General features: G+C 38.5%; 1 pseudogene; it reads left to right on the top strand.

Moving 5' to 3' along the window:
* Positions 1–1785: 1785 nt before the first annotated feature.
* On the top strand, positions 1786–1884 carry LOC132284192 (small nucleolar RNA R71; annotated as a pseudogene).
* Positions 1885–9544: the final 7660 nt, after the last annotated feature.

Below are 9544 nucleotides of genomic sequence, written 5' to 3'. Positions count from 1 at the left end.
AACAATTTCATCCAAGACATTCACCATGAAACAGTCGCCTTCATTGATAGGATGTTGGCTCGTGTTGAACACATTAAGATTAACCATCATATTGCCAAAAGATATGTCCATAATGCCGGACCTACAATTGATTATCGCATTAGCGATGGCAAGGAATGGTCTTCCTAAAATGATGGGAATGTAAGTGGTAGGATTGGGAACCGGCTCAGTGTCAAGCACAACAAAATCAACCAGGAAATAGAATTTGTCGACTTTGATGAGGATGTCCTCAACAATTCCCCTTGGTTGTTTTGTAGACCTATCGGCGAGTTGAATAACTACCGAAGTTGGCTTAAGGTTTCCCAAACCTAATTGAAGATACACGGAGTAAGGAATAACATTAACACTAGCTCCTAAGTCAAGAAGAGCCCTTTTGACCTCATGGTTTCCTATGGTACAAGAGATGGTTGGCGCGCCGGGGTCTTTGAACTTAGGTGGGGTGTTAAGCTTAATGATAGAGCTCACTTGCTCCATAAGAAGCACTTTCTTTGGGCTTGGTCCCTTGTTCTTCTTCTTTTGAGTACACAAGTCCTTCAATGGCATATGGTGGAATTTGTCGAATAGCATCAAGAAGAGGAAGGTTGATTTTAACTTGTTTAAAAACTTCCATCATGTCATTGATTTTTCCTTCTTGCCTCGAAAATGGAGTCAAGTTTAAAGCTTGAGGAAATGGAGCTTTTGGCTCATAAGGCTTCTCTACATGGGAGGAAGATGATGATAATGGAATTTGCTCCTTAATGTGACCATTTGTCCCTAGTGAAATAGGAATGGAATTGGGAATGGTAAATGGGCTAACACTTGGTTGCACCGAAACACCAACTTCACTAGGTCTCTCAACTTTGTTATCAACTTTTCTCCCACTCCTCAAGGTAGAAATGGAGTATGCATTTTGGTTAAAATAGGCCCTTTCCCTTTCATTGTTTGAACCATTTGCCCAATTTGGGCTTCAAGTTTTACAATTGATTGAGAATGCGAATGAAACATTTGATTTTCCTTTCGAAGATCACCCAAAGCTTCTAAAACCTTATCCTCAAAAGTGGGATTTCTAGAAGGCTCTTGAGGTGGATGAGAAAAAGATTGATGATTTGAAGAATGAGAATTGGAGAATTGATTCACATTTGGAAGAGGATAAGATGGAGAATGGTATGCTTGAGACTTTGCATTTCGGAGGTGGGGCGGTACATACTTTTCTTGAGAATTTTTTGAAGAGGAGGAATGATACCTCCTCCTTGATTTCTCCAAGAGAAGTGAGGATCACTCCATCCGGAATTGTAGGAGTTAGAATTTGGATTGTTTTCCGGATGAATGAAAATAGCATTGACTTGTTCTTGATACTCACTCGGAAAAACTTGTCCAAGAGGACAATTGGAAGTATTGTGAGTATAACTAGAGCAAGTCATGCACATCACACTTTGAGAATGGAAAGAGTTGGATGACTGAATTGCCGGGTTTTGGCTCGAAAGAAATTTATCAAACCTTTGAGTAAGATTTTTGACTTCGGTGGCAATTTTCATGGAACTCTCCATTTGAGAAAGACTGGAGGTTTTCTTCCCTCTTTCATTCAAATTTTGGCCAAATCGGGACAATAAAGAATGATGCATTGAATTTTCGCTCATGCGATCAAAAAGATGCCACATATCGTCTTCATTTTTGTCCAAATAGGCTCCTCCACATGAAACATCAACAATACCTTTTTGGGTATCAGATAAGCTTTCATAGAAGCAACGAACTAATTGCCACTTTGGAATGTCGTGATGTGGACACTTCCGTAGCAAATCGTTCAAACGCTCCCATGCTTCATGTAAAGGTTCTCCCTCATTTTGGGAGAATTCACGGATAGAAGCTCTCATAGCATCGATCTACTTGCGGGGTAAAATTTTTTTAGGAATTCATATTGTAGTTGAGCCCAAGATGTGATTGAATTTGCCCTCAAGTTATTGAACCAATATTTAGCCTTTTCCTGAAGAGTGAAAGGGAAAAGCTTCATTTTTAAGACTTCTTCCGGAAGGTCCGTGATTTTCACGGTTGAATAAACTTCCAGAAACTCATCCAAATGTTTATGTGGTTCTTCATTGCTCACCCCATAGAAAATGGGGCACATTTGGATGGTTGCGGGCTTGATTTCATAATGGGTTGCCTGAAAGTTTGGCAACCGGAAGCATGTTGGTGCATTGTATTCATTTGGAGTGTAGTGATCCCGAAGAGATAATTGAGGATTTGGGGGATACACTACATGATCTTGAGGATGAATTTGTATTATTGGAGGTTGTTGCATTTGATTGGGTTATGGAAACATATTAGGATGTGGAATTCTCAAGGGTGGATGCACACCTTGAGGTGGATGCCCATTAAGAGGGTGATACTCACCTAGATTATCCATATGCCCTAGATCTTAGAATTGATTTTCCATTAAGTGTGGGATAGTCAAGAATGGGAAGAATTCTCCTAGAAACAACAAACCACAACAACAATCAACAACAATTCACCACCTCCACATACGATGTTCCCATACTCCCATGTTATATCAATGTACAAAATTAAATTGCCTCCACACGGGCCGATGCTTTCTATCAAGAAAGTAATAGCCTCATTTTGGGCTTATGCTTGGACAAGAATTTAAACAATGTGATAGCCTCGACAAGGGCTATCTCGCAAGCATGTAGAGAATTGAACAATTATAGTTAAAGAAATTCAAGGAAGCTCACGAAAGTCTATAGCAACAACGTCACAATCGTGCCAAGATCCAATGCTTGCTCCTCTTCTTTTCAAGTACCTAATTGAACAAGAGGGATTTGTAAGAAAATAGTAATTTAAAGAAAACAATCAAATTAACCCTAATGCCTAATTCAATTCCAACTAAACCGTCAGTCCCCGGTAACGGCGCCAAAATTATGATGCGACCCGAGCGTGTGCACAAAATAATGCACAACACTTTGGTTTTGGAAATGGTGTCAAGTGGGCATCATATTTTAAAATTTATAAAACCACTAAACACTTATACTATGTAGTATGAAGCGAGTAGGGATCGAACCCAAGGGATTGAACACGTGTTGGGATTAAACTTGATTTTAGTGCTAATGAGATTGCACAAGAGAGAGAGAGAAAGAGAGAGAGAGAGAGAAAAAGATTTTTGGTGAAGTGATTAAACTAGAGTTAAATCGAAAGCATGGAAATAGAAATGACAATGCAAGTAAATTAAATTAAATTAAACTAAGAATTAAAGAGATATGAAAGAGTCTTAGGGTTAGGATTCACCACTAAGCTCATGCAATTAACCATATGCTTTCAATTAATGGGGAATTCATTAGTGTAATTATAGATGTAGCCACATTATCATCACAAATCACAATTGTAAGCATAGATTATCAACATCAAGAATGAGTTGTGTAATTATAGATGTAGCCACATTATCTTCAAACCCTAGCTTTTCCTTTTTCCCAGAGAGAACGTAATATCACGGTACAGAAAAAAATAATAAAACTTAATAATAAAAAAATAAAACTCTCTCCTAAATAAAATAAAAACTAACCATAAACTAATGGCTCACTGGGCCTTAAGTAATAACCCTATTAAAGCCCAATAGTTCACAAAATAAGCCCAAACAATAAGAAAAATCTATAATGTTGCCAAGTCCTGGGGGATCGATCCCCCACCCTGGGGGATTGATTCCCCCAGAGTTGGAAATTTCCTTTAATCTCTATTTAGCTCCATTTTGGCCTCGAGCTCATTAGTTTGCTTCTTCATCTTTGGGAACATCATCAAAGGCCTGAAATTGACCGCTTTTGAAGAATAAACACACTATATGAGCAATGGGCTACGACCTCCTTTTTGTCATTTTCTGAACTTTTTCTGAATACCTTTGCTTGACTCCAAAAAGGCTTTAATGGACCGTTCTTAGCTCATGTTAACTTTATTGCCCTGAAATACATATAAACATAAATTAGGACTAAAATATGAAATTAAGATAGATGCAATGACTGAAATACCCTAGCTTAGGTGCTGAAATGTGCAACATTTAAGCACTTATCAGAGGATTGTATGCACCGGTGTGGGACGGTGACATACTAGGTATGGTTTAGCTCAAAACGCTAATTCCCACCTTATGGATTTTAATTGGTGAACAGCTTTACATGTTCTATCAATTATATGGATTTTGTGGATTGTATGAACCGGTATGGGACTGTGGCATACTAGGGACAGACTGATTCAAAATACTTAGTCCTACTTATTTTGGAATAAGGGTACGAATTATAAAAACATAATTCTCCTTATATTTAAGTCTGTGCGGTTGAATAAGCTGAACGACTTATTGGATCTCTTATTTAAGTCTATGCAGTTGAATAAGTTGAACGAGTTATTGGATCTCTTATATAAGTCTGTGCAGTTGAATAAGCTGAAAGATTTATTGGATTTCCTATGGATGGATATAAAAGGATTTTAAATATATTTTTATGGTACCACGAGATTAGCTTGAGTCTCAGACTCGTTGGTTAGGGTGCGTATATGCAGTAGGATGCGTAGCTAGATATGAGAGGTTAAGGTGTACCCTGTTAGGTCTAGGTACTCATGCCTACCTATAGGTGCATTTTCGCATGTTGCCTTCTATTCAGGTTGAGACCCTCTCTATAATCCAGTGAGAGTCCTGTAGTGTGAATATGTATACATACGGACTAATAGCTATTGTTGAGTTGGTTAGAATGTATATGCGTATCGAGTCTCTGCTTGGATTGTTGTAGGTTAGAACTTGTTCGTGGGCTTGACCCACCTCTATTTTTCAGGTACTCATCAGTTCCAGACTTAGACTTGATCGTGCTGAGCAGAGACTATTACTCACTCTTCCGACGACGTAGGACTTTTCTCCATGGTTTACTCTGGATGTTCTTTAAGTAGCTTTCATTTCAATTTGGATTATTATTAGGGGTCCATTAGAGATGGATTCCCGAGATGTATTAGAATTAGAGAAGTTGGATGTATCAGATTGATTTTTTATTTATAAAATTTTATTCTGAGGTTTTCAATTTTGGATTATCATTCTAGTTTCGCTTCAGCAGTTTTATTTGTTCTTGTTTATCTTAACTGTATTCTGTGTTTATTTATTGCTAATTGGTTTAATATCCCAGAATCATCGGGCGTGGGCCTGGCCAACCCACATCCGGAAATCCGGGGGTATCACAGTTGGTATTAGAGTACTCCAGGTTCTAGTGTCCTTAGGAGTGTTTTCGTTATAAGACTTCCGCGTTGCGTCTCTTAAAAACTTAGAGCCATATTAGGATTCGTTGTACTCTCTTTACGGTTCGTTAGGAGGAGCGGATTTCAATTATATTCCATAGTTATGGAATGGTTGACACTAGGAGGATGATGGGGTCCACGACGAAAGCGATACGGACCCAACGGAGTAAAGGAGTACGTTGTCGAGTACTTTGCCAGAAGCAAAACTTAGGATCGAAGGTTTAGTTCCAAGGTTGGCATTATTTAGAAAGTATACGCCAAGAACGGATCAGGGTGTAGGTGTTAGGTTGCCGCATGTCGGGGCCAACACAACTTCAGTTGTTCTCAAAAAGGAAACAAGCAAGGAGTAAGATTCTGAAAAGGATCCTAAGGGAGGAGATATCAGCATCTCCAAGAAAGGGGATATTGAAGCTTGAAGATGAAGAATTGCACGAGGGTGCTTTCATTCACCCGCAGTATAGTGAAAGATACTGGTAGCGTTGGTGTGAACCAATCTACGGATGGATGAATTTTCGTATCATGTCTTAAAGAGTTAATTGAGAAGTACTCTTTAGGAGTTTGAGAATCGGATGGAGTTCTTATTAGAACAAAGATGTGATTTTATCTCACGTTCAGGAAAGTATGGGGGTTAGGCTGTGACAATATAAGTTGCATTGCAAAGCAGCGATAGACGGTTTGCATTCCGCGTATAAGAAGGATAAGGGGTAAGCCTTTGGTATTTGCTTAGGCAAAAGAATGTTGCTTTTAAGCTATGGTTACAGATAGGTTTCAAGGTTGGATGATTACCAACGAAACTGCGAAATGAACTTTTGTGACATAATTTGGGAACTTGAGTTCAAAGGAGGTTTTCTTCTCTGGAATGAATGATGTCTTAAGTAGAATTTTATTTTGTTTGTTTTATGTATTGTGTGTACCTACATGTTTCATCTTTGATTGTTATGTGTTTCGGTTTTGTTATTACGTGTTTCATTTTGTTAATTAGTCCGGATTGGGAGTATGGATTGGTTAGGGACACAAGTATATGATCAACAAACTCTTATTTTGATGATATGGGTAATAGCGCTATGTACGTTAGGATTTGTGAATGTATGGTCATAGGATTGGGTAGAAATACAAATTTCTAGCCAATCTATTGGACTTGGATATGCATTAATATGGTCTGCTATTTAGGATGGGATAGTTAAACTATCAACAGGAGTCAAATAATCCAAAAGGATTGGCTTGATATGTTCTATGCTAAGTAGGGATTCGTTTTTACAACGCTGTAAGAAGGGTGGTTGTTAATGTTTTGGGGATTCGTGGAGGTTGTGGTTGGTAAAGATCACTATAATGCCACTATGGTTCGGATGGAAGATTTCGTGCTGGTAGGTACTTATTAGCATGACGCCAAGGGAGGATAGTGGACTGATGAAAGCTTTATCAGTCTATTCGTGATCTAGACATGATTTTATGAGGGTGTCATTTGGAGGAGTTGCTGGTGTTGCACTTAGAGGAGGAACCAAAGTTTCTACACTGTATAAAATGTGAGAATTTTTTTTAGGATTATCTTTCGTAACAATTAGCTGTTATTCCGACGTTGATGACTACATGGAGGATGGGAAAGGTTTCCTATTCAATTGAAACGAGAAAAGGAGTTAACCTGACACTTAACTATAATAGAGATATAGGGTGTGTTTAGGACAGGAAGGTGAGACTGAACACCTATATAAGGAAATGGTGCACGGTGTGTGTGAAAACGTCATAATGAGTTGACCTTCGATGAATGCAATTACCGATTAATTTTATTATCGGTAAGTTTGTCACTAACTGGTGATGCATAGATACAGTTATAGGGTTAGCTTTTGACAATGTTTCGCTGTAAACAATGGGTGCATACGGAAGCTGGTGGTACCAGACCAGTTGGTATTTTCTGTAGATAAATGGGAAGGAGGATATAAGGACTGAGATTCACATCTCTTAGTTCTTTATTCATCCTGGTGCAACATAAAATGCTTCATGGTATGAAGCAGTTGTTTGGAGGATCGGCAAGCAGACGGTCGTGGTGATTTGGATACCATTTCTAAAATGATCAAGATGGACCATTCGAGATTACGAGACCGATAGACCCTTTTCATGGTTTTGAATTGAGGGGATTACAAGACGACTTAGATGCCTCAATGTGGTGATTCACATTTTGCATTAAGTTTTGTCCAGGGGAAAGGAATAGGGAGATGGATGCTCTCAACAACCGATCGGATATTCATATCTTGCGATTCATTGTTAGGTTCATAGTGGCAGTTTTGCTTCTATAACAATGACACGGGCTGTTATCACAGGAAATAAGGAAGTCAACTGCACATATTGGGGTTGATCTTCATGGAGGTGTTACCTTTCTCAATTAGAGCTTAAGGTACTGACGGGCGATTTGTAGTTTTGTTAGTGCTGTCAGAATGAATGTGATTTCACAATCGACACTTCTTTTTCATGCACTCGAATGGTTATCAGGCACATCAAGACATCAACTGTCAATTCTAGGGATCAGGTTTGGGAAGAGACATGTCTATAACTATCTATACAAGTAACACTTGATTAAAAGGTGGACGATGGATAACCGGAGCTCATTGGAGATTTTTGCCATTGCCTAAATCAAAATGGGAGTGGGAAATAGTTGATTTGGGAATGTCTTCTATATCCGAAGCAAGGTGCGTTACTGAGGAAGGTCAATTTTTATATATTCATTGACGTTCATGGAGGGTGTTTCTCCATCTAGGCGGTAGCCTATCAATTCGTGATTTACAACGTTAGGATGAGACGCATAGAAGTTTTACACATTTCTACTATGTACCTTGGAGGAATGTGGATCTGTACCCTGTTTAAACACTTTAGAAAAGGATAGGAAGTTGCTCACTCCAACTTACGTGTTGCATAACTTTTATGTTTCATTGGTAGGGAACTTATAAGTTTCCTTGGAGGATTTGGAATTCAGTGGAGCTCCTGCATAGTGGCAGCATCCACAATGGAATGGAAATGAATTTTAACAAATATAATTCAGAGTTTCGTGAATTCTGAGGACGGAATTCGGTTTGTTAGGGGGGAAGAATGTAATACCCCTAGTTTTGAAAGGGATATAATCAGAATTTTATTATTTATTTTATTGTTTTCAGTATTTATTTTATTATTTGTAGGTGCTTATGTGGTTATGTGTGAAATTTGAATTACGTGAAGTGTGAATTGACTGGTTGGTTTAATTTAATTATATGTTTACTTTGTATTTAATTAGCTTACTTGTTTAATTGTTTTATTTTGATCTCACTATTGTAAGGAATTGTTTAATTAGGTAATTAAGTTAAATGAGTTTTTTAAAATACGTTCAGTACTTAGGGTTCTTTGAGAAGTCACGTATGTTAGCCGACGTAGATTTTAAATAGGGTTTTCTATGGGCCGACTAGGATTTAGTGTAGGGTTTGAATTGAACCTAGGTCTTGTGTAAACCTATAAATGTAGGTGTTAAGTTCTGCCTAGGGTTTTAGAACCCTATTCACGACAGTGGAAGCAGAGAAGGAACAGAGGAGGATTACCTAGTTCGCCGGAGAAACTTAGGAAGACGACGCTGAGGTTTTGAACTGAAAACTCACAGGCAAGTTCTAGTCATAACTCTATCCCGTTGACTTGTGTTCTTTGCATGTCTAATTCAACTCCAGGAATAAATAAGAATCAAACTTAAACTGGTGTTCATGTCTTGATGTTTTTAAACTAAAAGTGGTCGTGGGTTGTGTACTGTTGTTTTACATACTTTTCTATGAAATTCTTGATCTAAGTCATGTAAACTGATGTACAGAGAGTTGAACTAGTCTTAATATTACTCCGGTTCACATGATTGAATTATTTAGAACAGTACGTGTTCTTGAATTATAAACTACTCGCTCTAACCTCTCGTTGCATAATTCTTGTTCCGATTGTTGTCGGTGAATGACTAAGGCATTAAACTATTTCTGGATCATACTGAGACATAACTTAAACTAATAGCAGCCTTAGTTATTTAGGACGGATGAAATGGACGTCGCCGGAGAGGACACAGTTGAAGGAAGCAAGCAGAATGGATGAGAGGAGGAAGGAGGCGGCTCCATGAAAACATGGAGCCGGCTCAAAGTTCTTTGGAGGTGGCTCCAAGTGAGTTGGAGGTGGCTCCAACTTGTTTGGAGCCGGCTCCTTCAAGGTTTTTTTTCCAGTTTTTGATGTTTTGGCGACCGTTTGGGCTACGAGGGTTGGATTTTGGAGATTTCAGATCTTGTTAGAG

Source organism: Cornus florida, unplaced genomic scaffold (assembly GCF_030987335.1).
Source record: "Cornus florida cultivar Cherokee Brave unplaced genomic scaffold, ASM3098733v1 CherokeeBrave_3.0.0_Hap2_Chr01, whole genome shotgun sequence".
Lineage (NCBI taxonomy): Eukaryota > Viridiplantae > Streptophyta > Magnoliopsida > Cornales > Cornaceae > Cornus > Cornus florida.
Note: the sequence above shows the minus strand (reverse complement) of the source record. Positions and strands in the feature narration are given on the sequence as shown.